Genomic DNA, 18,986 nt, shown 5'->3' with positions numbered 1-18,986 from the left:
CCTTTACTATGAAGTGCTTTTATTGCCTTGCCCAATCTCAGAACAAAACCAATACACAGTTAGGACTATTAATCCCCTTGGAAAACTATTCTTCTGGGGTTTGAGGAAGGCTTTTAAGACGTTTTACTACTCTATGTCTGATAAAAGTACTAGATAAAGACTGCGTGCACAGGTTAAAAACTATGAACAGATTTTTGGGGAAAATAAGAAGGGCTTAACTATGATCTCTATTTTGTCCTTCCTATGTCCTCTTCCATTTTATAGCTTAGGTTTATTAATTTCCCCTACCTTTTCTCCATATAATTTCCTTTTCCAAAGGATGGACATTACATGCTCATTTTCACTAACATGTAAACAATGGTGCTTTAATTGTTCTCCTCCCTCTGAGCAGAGTTCTTTTTCATTCCCTTATCAGTATGTCAAGAAGCCCCACTTTCTATTTTGACTATACAAAATTGTTTCTCATAACATAGTTGGATGAAACAGGCCTGCCTCCTGTGAACTCTGTCTCCTTTGTTCTCTTTATAAAAGTAGGAAAACAGTTTATTGTATCAGACACTCTTTTAAATGCTTTGTATGTATTAGGTCTTTTTAATCTTCAACAAACCAGGAGGTAGGTGCTATGTTAATCTTCACTTTATAGATGATTTTGTGAGACACAATGAGTTAAAAGCATTTACTCGAGACAGTTTAGCTAGTAGGTGACAGAACCAAGATTGCAATCAAGGTTATTCGATTCTGGAGCCCATACTCATAAATTATTGAGCTATGCTGCCTCACATAAAATGCTTCTCAGTGCTGGAGAACTGTGCTCTTGTTCTATCCTAGGAAGAGAAGTTTGTGAAACATTTGAAAACATTTCTCCTATTTCCACAGTCTTATTTCTCAGGACTTTCTCATATGTTCCGTCTTTCTACTATATTGAATTCTTGGTTATTTCCTAAATGCCAAGTACTTTTTGCAACTTCCCACTTGCTTTTTTCTCTGCTTGAAGAGCCCTTCTCTATTTCTCTTTGCCACTTACTTCTACTCATTCTTCAAGTCAGCTTCAAGCTTTCCATAATGCCCAGTATGGGGAAGTAACCATTTCTCTGTCTCTCGTCAGTATCCACATACTTTTATTTGGGCACTTATCATAATCTGTGGTGACCCTTCCTTACTTCTGTTTACCTCAGAAGACTGAAACCTACCTGATGGAGGTCTTTTATCTTACATTTCTCTATCTCTAGTCCTAGCACAAATTTGAGAACCTAATAACCATTCATTAAAAGTTTGTAAACCAGAGAACAAATTAATAAAACCAGATAATAACATTGCAATATTTCTGACACCAAGGTTTGTAACCAAAGATTTTTAATTTTTTTACATCCTAAGAGGTTCTAGGTATTGCAAGAACAAAACAGTACTATTGTGGACTTATTTAATTGCACGTGAAAGTTTATCTTAATCCTAGACAATGGCTTAAGGTTACAGTGAAAGAAAAAGTAGGTAAATAATTTCATCTCCTTACCCACACTTTCATGTTTTTAATACTTCAAACATACACCCAAACACATGAAAACACATACATATTGCCATATGTATACTATGGATATATATACTTCGTGTGTGTGTGTGTGTGTGTGTGCTTGTGTATGTATATATTTCCTCATTCCCCTGCGTGGAAAGTGACAAAGTATACTATCATTTAAAATTACTTTCTTAACATCATGATAAAATCAAAATAAACTGTCACTTTTAAAGCTTTGTAATTTTTTACCCCATCATCTTAACAGCTATAGTTCACAGAGTTTTGAGAGTTTTTAAATAATGACTTAATCTTTGATTTTGAAATTCAGAAAAAAATCAAAAGGAATGGATGTATTCATGATTACAAAAGAACAATTTTATTTATGAAAATACTAACATTTATCTCTATATCTTGAGATCTCTCAGGATGTATGGCTCTGTTTTGCAGAATAAAAGCCTTTGCTGTATGATATGAGCGAACTATTCTAATAATGAAAGAAAATCTATGCTAACCTTAAATCTGTATAACTGCATAGCACTGACCAGGAAAAGCCAACTTGAAAGGTTCTGCTTATAGAAGCATGTCAGCCCCTATTTTATGGTGGATCCTGTCACTTTTCTCAGGAGAGATGTCTGGAGCAGTGTGCTAAGTACTCTCCTGTTTCTAAAAATTCCCAAAGATTGCCTAAAACCAGTAGCTCACGGTTCATGTAGATCATAATACAACTGACATCTGTAAGCTGTAGAAATAGATACACACTGACATGGCTAAAAAGTACCTACTGTTTCTGTGAAGAGAGGCCCAAGTTTTCTCTAAGAAACGTACTACATAGATAGTGATTAGTATTCCTCTAGATATCTCTGGCTTATCACAGTGGATATTCTCTTATTATGCCTTCTTCACTGGGGTACAATTCAGATTTTATGTAAATGCATACCAACAGGGATATTACTTTACTTCAAATTTGAGTTTGGTTATAGACCAATGGTTATATAATGTTACTACTTCACTAATTTTATAAGTTGCTAATAGCTTTCTATGTTTATGTAGTATTTACATAATGGATGGAGGTTATCTGCCAATAGAAAACAACAAATGCCATCAGGACTTAGTTGATAGTGAATCCTGTGGTAAGAGCTTTATATGTGATTGTTCATAAATTATTATTTCAATTAACAGGATGAGTTTAATGAGATTACAAAACTTGTCAGCCTACCTAGGACCACACAGCTAGTAAGTGGCAAAGCCAAGTTTCAAATCCAGGGCTTGCTAATTCCAGTGCCCATAGTCATCATTGTTATGTAATACTTCCTTCTTTACTACAGATATGGAAAGGCTTTATACTACAAAACAGTAAATAACAGGGAATTAATGATGGCTGTACTGTAGAGAAACTTTTTTTTTAAATGTTTTGAATTGCACTCAATCAGATAGTTAGTTTTTATTTGCCAAAGACCAGTATGATTTACAAATTCCTCCCTATTATTTCAAAGAAAACACAGTGTGATTTCCAAAGGTAAGGATACAGTCATTTCTGGGAAATACTAGCTGGCATTTGCAGAGAATAATTTTGAAGAATACACACTTTCTTGAACACTGGTGTGGCCTAGGTCTGGGTAGTAGAAAACTAAGAATAACAGTAGCTAATGTTTCAGATCTGCGATCAGTGAAGTGAAAATCTAAACATGGGCAAAATGATGACAGAGACCAATAATTATGTGTAAAAACTGTGATAATAAGGAACTGGTGATTGGAATGCAAATTGGAACCATACGGATCATTGAAGCCGTTCATGAATAGTGCAAAACTATGATGACGAAAAATGATTTAAACGGAGCAATGACAGATGATTTTGTTATCCTATATTGGCAAGGAATTAAAATTAACACCTGAATTTAACTGTATTAAATATTTTCAGCTTCTGATTATATATATGTGTGTCTACACATGTGGTAGTTATATGTATGTGTCTACACACACTTGGCTACAAAACTGAAATTTGTCCTTAAAGTTAGACCCTTACCCTTAGTGTGCCCCAAATCTACCTGCAGCCTCCTGTGGAAAAATGTCCAGAGTTTTCTCTAGGATGTTATATAGCTAGTGATGAATTTTTGCTTCAAAGACCTTAGCTTACTGCATATTGTCTGGTAAGCTGCTTGTCATTCCTTTCAAAATATAGTTTCAAACACTGTCAATGAAGTATTTCTAATGTGACTGTAAAGTATGAAAGAAAAGATCCCTTTCAGTTATTGTTAATCTATACTGGGAGGGTCCAGGTGACAAATGCAGAACAATAACAGATGCTCAGATGAAACAGACCAGGAAAATGAACCCTTTACTAACAGGGAACACATCAAGGCCCATTCCTGTCTTGGAATTAGGCTAATTAGTTTACACTGCCTCATGTATTTGGCTCCATATAACAATTGCTGTTGGCACCCACCGGAATCTCTAACTCATTTTTATTTCATCTAACTGTAAAACTATTGATTAATACATTTTTTATTAATCAGTGGAAAAATGGTTTATCTTCTGTGTACCTTCTAGTCCTCCCCTGCATTTCTCTCCCTCAACTCTCAACAACTCATCTGCTTTTAGGATATTTTATGAGACTCTAGTTCAGTTTTCACACAGTGCTCTTCAGTTTGGCTCATTCATTCCTTTCTGTGGAGACTCTTTCCTATCTTCCCCTTTTCTTCATTGTTGGTAATTTATCTCTAGGTCCTGTCCTCATCTATCCTAGTAGCAAATTTCAATAGAAACTTAGTTCTTTTTATGTTTGATCATGTTAAATTTTTGTTTATAAATCAAGGGTATTTTAATAATAGGTCAAATATCTAACTATAAACATCTAAATATACAAAATAAGAATTAGAAAGTGACCATGTTTTGTTTGTTTAATAATATTACTACTAGTAGTATTAAATTGTGATTCCTAGAGCATCCCTAGCAGCACAAAAGTGATTTAAAAGGAAAAAATAATTTTAACGTCATTTCCTTGTAGCGCTTTTGCCTTATTTTTAACAGACTTTAAAGAATAACTGCCAATGAATTTAATAATATCAAAGCCTATCTTGTTCAATCCCATATAGAAAAAAAATACTAAAAATGAAATTTGACTGAGGAGTCAAGCGATTGTATGATGTTCTTCTTCTATTAGGTACCAGCATGCCATGAAGAATATGCAAGAAGAAGAAGAAAGAGAAGGAGAAGAAGGAGGAGGAGGAGAGAAGGAAAAGGAGGAGGAGGAGGAGGAGAAAAAGATGGTGGTAGAGGAGGAGGAGAAGAAGAATAAGGAGGAGAAGGAGAAGAAGGAGCAGGAGGAGGAGGAAGAAGAGGAAGAGGAGAAGGGAACTCACATGTAAGTTACAGGTATTTTTGTATTCATGTTATACATTAAAGAAGTTGAAATTAAACAAACACCAAACCTGTATTCGCCATATAATATCCTTACTTTCCTCTTAGTCTCTGCTGTAATTTCTCTGCACTTTTTAATCATTTAATTCGTTTTCAGAATCATGAAGTCACCATTTTGCCTAAGTCAATTTTGTTACAGTTGTATTCATCTAGTCAGATTTCCTGTAGGTTAATGTTGAGTGTATATCTATCCTTTACTGTCTTAGTACAAGTCATTATTTGCACAGCTACCTATGATTTTGCCATTTGGGTTATGAAGAAAAGGTTAGTTCCAAGTTCTATGAGGAATAAAGTTCTAATGGCCTACTTCTATTAATACATTAAGAGGTATGGAAACTGACTGTGCAGTTTTCATAAACTCATTTAATGAGAATGAAAATATTCATCATTAAGGTCATTGAAAGAAAACAGTCTAAAGTAAAAGCTTCTGAATAGACAGAAGCCACAAAAATCCCAAATTATACTCTTTAGAAATTTTTAACTATACATTATTTTATTGTCTCTGAAAATTTTAAAATACCCCTTTTTCATGTTTTATATTCATCCCTGTAACATTTTCAAACAATAATATATTTTATAAAACAAATAGCCACTGTGAAACAAAAATACTTTCTAGTTTTTATTTTCTATATTTAGATGGAAAAAGTAAACTTTTTGCTATGATTATAATTTCTTCATTTGTAGTTATTGATGAATAATAATTATCACTTTAGTTTTATACTTGAATTGGCACATCACATTGGGTAGCCGACTTTCTAAGTCAACCATCCAAAAGCCAACTTAATGTTAGCTACAAAACTATCTGATTGAAGCGCATGGAGTTTTAAAAACCATTAACTTTTATGTGCAGAGTGAAAACTTTGCTCCACTGGCACATAATTTCATTTTTATAGTCGGGAGATAACAATAACATGAAAACATTACCGCCAATGGAAATATGCCTCATGAAAAGTAAAAAGTAAAAGAATACGAAAGTTTAGTTATTTTGAGATAAGTGGCTTTGTATATGTGATAGAAAGCAAGAACAAAAATGAATCTACCCTAGGTGATTGGATGACCATGGCACTTGGAGATAATAGATAGAATATAATCTTTACTAAAAAAGTACAATGGTCAAAGCATTCAAAGTTTTTCTCAATAATGCACTTGAAAATTCTCTGTTCTGTCATCCATTGATATGAAATGGTAAAAAGAGGACTTTAAAAAAGAATAGCTAATTTCCTGAATAATAGATGGAACTTAACGTTATGTGAACCAACGTTGACAATAGTGTCTAAATTAATAGTTAGCAAAGTGTTTCCTGTTCTTCATTGATCTTTGCAATTATCTGCACCAGATCATTTACTCTTATTACAGCTTCTTTCCATGCCATTGGGGACATTTTCCTTCTCAAGTTGTCTCCAGAAAATTAACTTTGTACAGCAAAGCCCTTTAGAATTATTATTTTTTTCCACTGGGTCCAGATTTTTATGCATGAAAATAATATACTGCTGAAAACTATTTTTTGTTCTCGACATTTTCTTATATTGTGTTTTTAAAAGTCCCACTATTAGATAATTTTTTGTTTCTTTGGTACTGTTACACAGGGTAGGAAGAATCCTTCTGAGGTGTTTATTAGCAGTGATATAAATACCTGATCCAAATTTATCGGTGCTAAGGGTTTTACAGATATTTTAAATAATGAATTCTGTATAGTGCTTTCCTTTTCACTAATCCCTTCAGGTATATTATCTCATTTGATCTCCTGAGCAGCTATGAATATCAATTTTGTTATTTACAGATGAGAAAGTGGAGGTTTCAAGAGATTAAGTGACTTGCTCAAGTTCACGCAATTTATAAGTAGTTCGATTCTAAAGCATTTATCAGGCATATGCTATATAACAGATAGTTTTCTAACTCATTAGGATATTGCAAACAATTTTTTAAGTACCTGCACTTGCAGGATTAATCTCAAATGTGAAAACAGGCAGGTAGAGTCTCAAATATGTACAATGTAAAATATATTCACACAACAAAAATATAGAGATGTAATTAATTGTACTTTTTGCAAGGGTCAGGGACTACTTTATAGAGTGGTTGGTGCCTGAATTACATTTTGTTTGGTAAATATGAGTTTGTCAGATAAATGAAGGGAGAAATGTACCAAAGTAGATTTTGTTACCTACAATCTAACACACTCTTTACTATATAACATCACCTCTATACCATGCTATATTGATTTTCTATTGGTAGTATAAAATTATTACTATAAAATTTAGTGGCCTAAACAACACACATTTTTATCTTACATTTCTTTAGTTCAGAAATTTGAAATGAGTCTCATTGGGCTAAAATCAACATGTCATCTAGGCTGTCTTCCTTTTTGGAGGCACTAGGAAAAACTCAATGTCCTTAATCTTTTCCACCTTCCAAAGAGGATTCACATTCCTTGGTTCATGGCTCCCTTCTCCCATTTTCAAAACCAGCAACAGTGGATTGAGATTTAATGTCCCATCCCACCGACCCTGCTTTAGTTGCCATCACATCTCTTTCTCTGAATACAGGCAAGAAATGTTCTCAACTTTTAAGAAGTCATGTCATTATACTGGGCCAACCTGGATTGTTTAGGAAAATATCCCCATTTCAAGGTCCTTAACCTTAGTTACAACTGCAAAGTCCCTTTTGTCCTGTAATATATTCACAGATTCCAGGGATTAGAAAGTGGACATATCTGGGGGGTGGGAATTATTCTGCCGAATACATGTGCCATTTGTAATCTTAAATTATTTCTTGTCTCACATGGATTTAAGCAGACTTTCTTACCTGTAAGAACTAGATTATTATACCGATGGTGTTACGTATTTTGCCTATGACACTTCAAAAAAGACGGGTGAGGAAAGCTCACATTTTTACACCATTTTCTATGATCTTAGAGATGTCATTTTTTAAATATGCAGTTTTAGAAAAATCAAAAAGTTGAAGAAGAGGTTTGATCATTCTATATGGGCTCATTGACTCAGGTACTAAATATCTTTCTTTTTTGCCATGCTACTATTTCCCAATAACTAAAAAAACCTTTATCTTTAGCTTAGAAATTTCTCCTCATCAATCCAAATACCTATTGATCTACAGGACTCTCAAACACAAAACACTTCATGCTGGCCTATTATCTATACTCTTTTTCTACTTCTACTCCTTCTGTTCTGCTCCCAACATCAGAGAAGAGCAAAAGTATCCCATCAACTGCAAGAACCATAATCCTGGAGGTCATCTTGTCTACAGTTGCAAACAAAAACCAACCAAATGCTAGAAATTTTACCAACTAAACATTTATTAAATCAGCCCATATTTCTCTATACCTATTGGCATATCCTTAATTCATAATCTCCTATTTTGGTTATATAACACATTACTAATTAGACCCTTTGTCTCAAGCTTCTCTCCTACTTCTTTCTATTTAAGCATCCAAGCTACAGCCAGAGGATTCATTCTAAAATAAAAACTCACTTTATTAACTGTCCTACTTCAAAACCCTGTAATGGCTGACTATTCTCTCTAGATAAATTCCCAACTTCCAAAATACCCTGAATAATTTTAATTTCCCTTAGTGCCCTGTACTCTTTCTCGCTGTCTGCTCTTTGTTCATATTATATTAATCCCTTATCCTCTTCCTTCTTCTGCTCCAAACATATTTCTTGCTCTTTATTATGAAATTTAAATTATCACATCCTCTAGGGAACTCTTCCTCTTCCCCATAGCTAGGCTCTGCTTTACTTCCTTGGGGAAGAAAATGCATTGGATTAAAAATGAGAAAGAAAAGAACATTTATTGAGACATGACATGCTAAGATTTTGCCCTATATGCTTTAAATATAATATATGCTAAGTCATTTGGAAAGTTTTGTGAAGTGGTTATTAGAGAAGTTACAAATAGGAAAGCTATATGGTATGTGAAAATGCAGAATGGAGCAATCTGGGAAAAGCTAGCTGACTATGGAGACACATAAGTTGACCTTGATTCTTATGTCTTCATAGTCAGGGCTTGCCTTTCCTTCATGCAGGCTTATAAAGTTTCATCAGGTTTCCCAATTGGATCAGATTCAGAGATGCAATCACACGCTAATAAAGTTCTCATGAAAATCATATAGAAATAATTTAATTTACTGAGATATTTTTCTAAGTACTCAAACTACTATGGGAAGTCACATCAGCAAAGCTTTGTTTGGTACACACTAGAAAAGATATAGTTGTTAAGACTTAAATGCTCAATGCTTCAAGCAACCCTGTCCATTTTTACTCTTGCTTATTTGTCCAGAGAATCAAATCTTCAGGTCAGCCTGACAAAGTGCCTCTTACCCTGGGCAATGCATGAATGGTCATTGCTGAAAATTGCCTAGGTCTCTTATTTTTCCATGTCTTTGGACTAACCAACCTAAAACCAAGGAAGTGTTCTCATTCTTTAGATGTTATTGATTATTATCACAGGGTCTCTCTCAGTACAGAAATAACCACTATTGTTCAGTTCTGATGCATTTTTTTCAGATTGTAATTTGAAGAAGGCAGGTTTGTTTGCTTTATTAATATCTTCCGTGGAGCGCTGCATTATTCCATTTTATCCTGTAACTCTTTAAGTTTCAACTATAGGTGTTAATAATTCTGTTTTACAGTTGGAGAATTTATGCTTGAGTTTAGTAACTTTTCTTAAGTAAGAGGTGGCATTCAAAGAGAGTTCCTCTGACTCCAGAGCCCTTGCTCTTTCAAGCTTTGCTTGCCAGTCTTAGCTCTGTTTCTAAGTAAATGTTTGCCATTGGCAGATCACTAACTACCCTCTGTCCCACCTTGCTTATCAGAAGGGTGAGATGTTGCTCTAAATTATTTCTAAAATCTCTTCCAGCTTGATTTTTTATTAATAAAAGGCAATATTATTTCCCTGCTTTCCTAAGTCTACCAAGTAATCTCTTTCACAATGCAAAGCAGAAATATGCTATGAACTAAATTCCCATTCCAGCTGCCCAGATACTGGCATAAGGTTGACTAAAGTCGTATTTTTCAGTATTGTGAGGTTTCATCTTTTTTTTTCTTCTTTATGGTTAATTTAATGAGAGGTTGGTTGGTCCCATTTCTTATACAGGAAAGAGATTAGGGTTTGGATAGCTCCTTGAGCTGCTTTTTAATTATCTCAGATTTCACATTTTTAAAGAAGAAATGGCTGTAACTTATTCAAGAGGAAGAAAATTCTGTGATGCACGTTATAACTATAGTAGATCAAAGGCCTCATTTTTTGCGCTGTGCAGGTGTAGAATTTCTGTGACAGAGGAGGATCCACGATAGGCAGTAAAAAAAGGAAAACAAAATTACATTGGTTTCACACATTTGCTTTGCAACATCTGTTTAGGTGGAAAGCATTTTGCCTGTCGATTTATTGAGGAGTTTGGTCATGACAAGCCATGTCTGTCTATTTCCCTGGTTATTTTGAAAGCTTTGAGTCCAAAGGGATTGAAGTAGCCTAGCTAAATTGCACTGATGCCAGTAAATAGTGACTTTGTATCAGGGGCAGTGTGAGCATCTGCTTTTCTTAGAATTCTGGAGCAAGTGTGATATCTGGGGACAGAGAGGTAGAATTGGACTGACAGCTTAGTTTTTCTGCTGCCGCGAATTTACTAAAGTTAGCTGTGAAAATAGCCCAACTTAATCAATGTAGGCCAGTTTGTCATATCATTGTTTCCTGTGACATTGGCTGTTCATCAACACCTGAGACCTGAGTCAGTCAGTGCTTCTCCCCACAGTTCACACACACATAGCTGATGGATTGCCATCTTCACACAGAGATCTCTTAAATAAAGATTTAACCTAACTTTATAGTCCTATATTGACAAAAAGACCATATGGCTGTTTCGCTAACAATTCTGGATATCTTCAGCATCCAGCGAATAATTTTTTTCCCTTAGGGAGAATGAAAGGGAGGGAAGTAGGAAGAATTTTTGTTACTGGTTAATGAAAAGTCAAATTACTATTTCACAGCAGGAACCACCATAAACAGAAACAAACAAACAAACAGAAACCCAGAATTTAACAATCACTGCACTCCTAGCATCCAACCCATAATTTTGCAAATCACTTGGAGATCAGGAGTGGGTGAACCAATTGTAAAGGAACCCAAGCCATCATTCGTATATTATAAATGATTCATAGTAGCTAAAATCCATTATTTGGAAAAGCATACCTGTGTACATCTTGAAATGCGAGACCAACACTGAAAAATTCTGCGTGATATTGTTTTTTTCCCCCCATGTTTTAAGACCAAGGAAATGGGAGCAGAAAGAAGTAGTGCCAATTTTAATTATTGTCATAAATTCAATAGCAAACTTCAGCAAAATTATCATCTTAAAGATGTGTTTTGGACGTGTCCTTCTCTGTATCCTGTCTTCAAACATACTTGAAAGCACTATTTATCCTTACTAGATCTTCAGAGGGGAGCCTGGAAACCACCTGATTCTTTGTAGAAATAGAATCTGACCTCATTGCTTCCCAATCAAAGAGTGACCATTACCTTGAACCCAGTTGGAAAGCTCATTACTTTATTTTCTTAAATCAGTGGGTACACTGGACTCAGATGCCTTTATTTTATTACTTATCTAGTTTTCCAGATGTCTTACTAATGCATAGGCAAATGTGTTCAATAGATTCAGTGAAGTTTACATGCTTTCCAGAGAGATATTTAACTGAGTCAGTTACTAGGCATAATGTGTCATATCCTGGGTCTTTGAAATGTGTTATCACAGATACTCTAAGTCAGGAATTAGTTGTTTAGCTCAATTGCTTCCAAATATACAGCATTCTATTTGTGTAACATAAATAGCAAGCACAGCGGGCAAAACAAAAAGAGAGACTAATTGAGAAGCCCTTATGTTTAGGACAAATTCTATCAACGCAGGTATATGGTATATTAAAGAGAGATGAAAGTTTTGCTTAGCCTAGTCACTTGTATCAAACATATTTTTTTCCTATCACGATGCTGGATCTCTTTGGAGAATTATTTGTTCACAAAATCTTGTTAAAATTGTGTATCACTGAAATGAATAGAATTACTAACTCTGAAAGTTAACCCATTTATGCCTGAGGTTACAATTCTTTGAATTTTTGCAATCAGACCTTGGCGATGACCTTGAGCAGTAGGATATAAATAATTCCCACATGCTTAATGTTCCAATAATGGAACACTAGGCATAAATGGCCACTCCTGCTGGGTTTATTCCAAAAGTTGCATCAATAAAAAGCATTTCAGGGAGGGGTCACAAGTAAATAAGTTAAAAAAATAGTAGAAACATAATATTAGATATAGAGAAAGAAAGAAAATATGAGTGGGGAAGGTTTTTTGGAAATGTCTATACTTCTCTACAGTCAAAAAACATTCATCTCCTACTTTAAATAAAACTTCCTGCTTCCCATAATTTGCATATTTCTACTATTCAGCTTTGCCACTGAGAAGCTAGTATTTTGTAAAGAGTTTATTAATTTTGGGCTTTTGATATAATAATCTCATATTTGCTGAATACATTTACTCTTAAATGACAGTTTTGTCATTGTTGTTGACCTGAAGCAGGGTGTATTTTTAATGGGAGATGTGAAGAAAAATGGAATAGAGGCAAAAAAGTTATTACTTAGTTACCATTTTTAGAAATTCATTTTAAGTAGTTGGAAAGCAATTCTGTTGGTTCCTTCATTCACTGATGAGAAGATCTCCATAGTGAGGAAGTTGTGAGAGAGAGGGATTAAAATTAGCCAACTATTTTTACAAAACAATACTTGCCTGTCACTTTGCTCAGTAATGTCTTTTTAGCCATGTGGATTTTTAGTTCATCAAGTCTAATTCTCTTGTATCCTTTGTTGCAGGCTACCTGTGTGAGTCATATGTCAGTGCAATTTCTGGAGGTCAATTGTAGCCCTGAAGTCTCAGAACAATGGCAAAAAGATATAAGGAGGGCATGATACATTTGGTAAGTGCCTTATGTAAACTACAGAAAATGATAGAGGCAATTTTTTTCTTTCCTAAGGCTGGTGATTTATTGCATATTTCTTGTCATGGAATAGATAACATAGGAGGACAGGAAGAAATTTGCTAGTTTCCACAGTCCCCCTTGAAAATAATTCATTGAATTGGGCTCCTTTGGAAACATTCACATATTCTGCATGTATTTTTACCAGACACATTTAGCATCTTAATGGCATAATAAAAGCTATCATTTGGGAAATATACACATTGCTCTTATCTGAGTGCACAGTGGTGTTGGTAGGTACTGAGGGAGGAAGAGACATGTGCCCTGAGGAAGTCTTTGTTTTGTCTCCATGCACATTTAAGTCTTTTACACATTTGAGCAGGGACTGGGAGAGGAGCATGGGGGAAGGGGGCTGGATGTGACTGGCATCTTTTAAGATTTATGAACTGCTAAATTTAGAAATGTCATTTTGTTATTGCCAGTGAACTGCTAGCGTCTTTGTATGAGTCACTAAGAAAAAATAGCAATCACCTCCTTTGCAAGAGCTAGTATGAGTAACACAAAATGGGTTCAATTAATCATTTTAACCACTAAATTCACTCTGGATAAACAAAGTATGTATCAGATGATGTGCCCTAGAAAGGTAGTCATCCTTACAAAATGCTACTCTCTGCAGCTATGCTCTTCTCATTATCGTATTGCAAATAGTTCTCTGAAAGAAAAAACTGTTCAAACAAAATATTAAACAGCATTCATTTGTCATTTTCCTTCGGGGACTAGGCAGCAACCTGCTGTGGCTGAAAATATGTGGTCATTATGAAGCTGGTATTGAATTGTTTGTTTATCTTTAACAGGGGAGAGAGGTTTCAATGATGTTACTACTTGATTGGTAATTTCAGGCACTTCTGCTTTCTAAAGGCATATCCTCTGTCCAGAATTGATATTAATAAATGAGTGTGTAAATATGCTGTTTGTGTGTGTGTTTCTTTTTAATGTTCTTATAATTTTCAGTGTCATAAGCTCTTATCACCTGAAGAGTGATGGTGAGTTTTATTTTCTTGTTAGTGTATAGTGTTTTATATCACAGTGAGTCAGGTTGCTTGCTCTTTCAGAAACCTGAAGCATTTACTATAAATGGAGTCAGTCAGGATGTCTAAGATGCCTTGTTCACTGATGACAGTATGACTTTGGCAAGTAGATCGGAGAGAGATTTCAGTGTCTGCATGTGGTGTGCTATCTCTTTCATCTGGTCACAGGAAGCAGCAGGCACTTTTTTTTTTTTTAATGTAGAAAAACGTAGGTTCTGTTTCTCCTGTTTTTCCTGATTCTCCATCTTTTCTTTTTTTTCTTCCCATTTTCTTTCTCTCCATCTTTTTCTTGTTCTTATTCTTCTCTGCACTGGTTAATAATGGATTCAGGGGACTAAAAAGTGACATGAGAAGGTAATAGGCTACACACATCTACTCAAATCCCCCAGACAGATAAGAACCTAGTCCACTTAAAAGTAACTTCAGATACCATCCTTATAGAAACCCATGCCATCATTTAACAACTTTTACCAAATCCTTTATTCTGCTATTTAAACCCGTTTCCTTTTATAATGTGCTTAGAGAGCACAAGAAATTTGTCACCATTTTCTGAAACATTCCTTACTCAGACTGCAAAATCACTCTTTCAGCCTATTTAATTGGAAGCAGAATTAAGCTTCATTAACTTTATCTCTAAACTTTTAATCAATTTATGGCACTCTTCAGAGCCTCCTTTGCAGTTTTTCAGATCCTCTTTAAGTCAGAGAATGTAGAACTGTGCATGTGTCTCCAAAAGATATTTGCCCAGGGCAAGTCAATGGTAAAGTTCAAAAATTTTTAAAAAGCCCTCTTCATGTTCTTAAAACTCTTACGGTCATATTTGCCAAGCAGAATATGTTTAGTAAAGGTGAGGATTTGCTAGTACAAGACTCTGGTAAGGGAGATGACTTGACTGCCAGGAAATAATACAGCATGTAGAATAGAGAAAAAACATGGCTATCCTTGGATGCTACCATGTTTATTTCATACTTAGGAGAGGAGAAAAAAAGCAAACTTTGATGAAGAGCGGAAAGCTGAGCATCAGTGAGAGAAGTCTCTTTCGTTGGGGTTGTTACAATAACACTTTGCCTGAAGAAAGTACTCAACCTGGATATGTTCTGATAATATTGATTTGTGATTCTTTCCATTTAAAGAATCCTTTTGGAGAGTTAGGTGAGGACAGGAAAGTGCAGAGATGTTTAAGGAGAAGAGTTAGAGTTAGATCAAAATCTTACTTATTCAATAAACTATAAAGTTGTTCTTCCAGGCAAAAGGAGACAATTGCGGATTTTATTACTGTCTGAATGAAGGGGCTTTAATTGCTCAGATATACTGCTATGCTTCTTTGCCTCATTAAGTGTATTAACAGTCTGATCTTGCAGTGGGAAAAAAAAAAAAAACAGGAAGAAAAGTAAATGGGGTAAAGCCATGAGTTAAATAGTTAGCTTATAGCAGTATACATCCAAAACAATGTATTCTGATCTGTTCTCTCTCTCTCTCTCTCTCTCTCTCTCTCTCTGTGTGTGTGCATGTGTGTGTATGTGATCTCACTTTTTAAAAAAGGTTTGCTTTTTATCCCTTGCTTCACAAAAATATTGCTGACCATCCAACACAGTAAACTAATCGATATATAATAAAGATAGAAGCCACCATTTACTCAGATCATGCTACATGCCAGGTACTTAATATATTTAAAGTATATCTAGTATACTTTATGTAATTACCTAATATAATTATTTTATCATTTAAATGTATTACCATGAATGACTAACTCTATGTCATGCTCTAAGTTAAAGATATGAGCCCTATGATGTAGACATTTCTGTTGTTATCTTACAGATGAGGAAAGTGAAGTCCACAGAAGAGACTTGCTACAGTCTCACAGTTTGTCAGTGGCAAAACTTAGTTTTGATTTCAAGTCTCTCTCGCACTAAAGTTGATGTTTTTCCTAATCCATTCCTGTTATTCTGCTGGACTTGTCAGATTTATCTGGTATCTCAAAAGATTCATGTAAGAGAACCCCAATTTTTCATCCATAACACTACCTCCAAGAGAGATAAGCACACTAAATTGCAATGACGTAATTAAACATTTTTGGATTTTTTTTCTATCAGAGAAGTCTAGAGAAGGTCATTTTTCTTAAAAAGAAAAAAAAAAGCCAGAGATAGGCAAGGGTTGCGGCTTCTGTAATTGTAATGACCAGTCTATTATAAATATGTCATCTTGGCCTATAATGAGTTATCACAATCATTAACTATTGTTGCAGTTATTGGTTGTAAAATAAAATGCAAAGTCTCAGCTATTTAATTTATGATTAATACAATTCACTTTATTGGGCTTTTATACTGTGTATGTGGGTTTCTTTCTCTTTCTCTCTTTCGTTTTTTTTCCCACTCTGTCTCTTTCCCTGGGCATTTTATGTGAACCACAAAATTACAGGTCTGTGTCTTATTGTACTTTATGGTTCAGTAAATTAGGCCAGGGTGATAACCTGAGGGAATATTAATAATCCTTGTTTTAACAAGCCTAAATTTATACCATTGTCAGAAGTTAATTGCTCAGTTGTACCCCTGGTGCTCAGGATTCCTGAGTACTAAAGGATAGTGGTGGGAAGAAAAGTGTTCCATTTTTGCAAGATCTGCTTCCCTAAGATTTGTGTTTCTGGCAACAAGGAGATGATTACCCTGAAATACATGACTATTTATTGAACCAAAAATAGAAGGTGTTTTATATAGGCACTAAGTAATACTTCTAAGGTCTGAAGTCCTATGAAGCACATACAGAAAATGTTTGCAAGTTTATAAAGTGTCTAACTCTGGATATCTAGTAACCTGGAAAACACTACTATTTTATTATAAAGCTGTATGCCAGGGGTTCTTTGTCAGAACAGCTCTCACCAGATGACAGGATTTATCTCCTAGAAAATGTTCTTTTGTTCTTTGTGGCCAGGCGCAGTGACTCACACCTGCATTCTCAGCACTTTGGGAAGCCAAGTCGGGTGGATTGCTTGAGGCCAGGAGTTCAAGACCAGCCTGTCCAATATGGCGAAACCCCATCATTACTAAAAGTACAAACATTAGCCAGGTGTGGTGGCACATACCTGTAATCCCAGTTACTCGGGAGGCTAAGTCAGGAGAATCCCTTGAACTCGGGAGGTGGAGGTTGCAGTGAGCCGAGATTGCACCACTGTACTCCAACCTGGGTGACAGAGCAAGCATCTCACAAGAAAAAAAAAAAAAAAAAAAAAAAAAAGGTATTTCCTTTGCGAGGGGGAAAAGGCAGGAAATACTTTCATTTTGATGTTCTCTATGCTTTCCTGGAGGCTGAAATGCATCTACCTGATATTGGACTCAGTTTCCTGAGACCAAGAGTATGTGTTAGGGTCAGAAAGGGGAATAGCTACAAAAATAGATGATGAGAGAGATTATTATTAGATAGTATAACCCTCTGGAACCTCTAGGATAGTCACATACTCACTTGTCCCATTTAAAAGTGTAATTAGGCATTTTCCAATTCGTTTGCCACTACTTTCTTATTCAATCATTATGTTGTATGTAAGAAAGGACCAAGGCTTTAATGACTTTATTTATTTTCCTTATCTGAAATAATTAAACCTATCTTTCAGGGAATTATGCAAACTTTTTGAAGTAGCATATGTGAAAGTCCTAGCATGTCATCCTTAAGAATATGCCATCTACACGGAATATGTGCTAATATGATTCCTTGTACCCTGCACCCCTAAACTATTAATGTATCAATGACTTTTCCCCCTAAGTTTTAGTGGAACTTCCAAGTCTTCAAGTGAGACCTCTAGACAGTAACCACCAAATGACTGTGAGAGGTGAAGCCAGCTGGACTTCCTGGGTCGAGTGGGGACTTGGAGAACTTTTCTGTCTAGCTAGAGGATTGTAAATGCACCAATCAGCACTCTGTAAAAACGCACCAATCAGCACTCTGTGTCTAGCTAAAGGATTATAAATACACCAATCACCACTCTGTAAAAACGCACCAATCAGCGCTCTGTGTCTAGCTAAAATAAATGCACCAATCAGCACTCTGTAAAATGGACCAATCAGCGCTCTGTAAAATGGACCAATCAGCAGGATGTGGGCGGGGCCAAATAAGGGAATAAAAGCTGGCCACCCAAGCCAGCAGCAGCAATCCCCTTGGGTCCCGTTCCACTCTGTGGAGTCTTTGTTCTTTTGCTCTTCATGATAAATCTTGCTGGTGCTCACTCTTTGGGTCCGCACTACTTTTATGAGCTGTAACACTCAAAACGAGTGAGTTCCTGAAGTCAGCGAGACCAGGAACCCACCAGGAGGAATAAACAACTCCGGGCACACCACCTTTAAGAGCTGTAACACTCACTTGCGAAGATCTGCAACTTCACTCCTGAAGTCAGCGAGACCATGAACCCACCGGAAGGAAGAAACTACGGACACATCTGAACATCTGAAGGAAAAAACTCCAGACACATCATCTTTAAGAACTATAACACTCACCATGAAAATTACCTGAAATATCTAAACATTAATTTAGAATGTACAATAAACCATGTACAATGTAGAATGTTTTCACATAGAATGTCAAATGAAGATAACAGAAGCTCAGGCTGATGACCCAGATTTTGGGGTTCAAACCTTGACTCTGCCATTTACTCGTTATGTGAACTTGGGTAAGTGATGTAACCTCTCTATTCCTCTATTTTGTTTTCTATAAAGTAGACTACTGTAAAAATTAAATGAATTAAAACATGCCTTATGTTTAGAAAAGTATCTGGCACACATAAGTCCTCAATAAATGTTAGTGTTCTTGTTCTTTGTTGCTTTTATTACCTATCGTTCTACATTATGTAGGGAAATACATGCAAATAATAAATACTTAGTCAATGTTAATTATTATGTAATAAGTCCTCCCCTTACATAATTGACACACGTTTAAAGAACAGGTCAGTATGGGATGATAAGTATTGTCTGCATGGTACATATGATAAGCATTTTGTGGGTTTAGTTGTAGG

The sequence above is a fragment of the Pongo pygmaeus genome, chromosome 13 (genome assembly GCF_028885625.2).
Source record: "Pongo pygmaeus isolate AG05252 chromosome 13, NHGRI_mPonPyg2-v2.0_pri, whole genome shotgun sequence".
Lineage (NCBI taxonomy): Eukaryota > Metazoa > Chordata > Mammalia > Primates > Hominidae > Pongo > Pongo pygmaeus.
The sequence above is the reverse complement of the archived record's forward strand: the minus strand, read 5'-3'. Positions refer to the sequence as shown.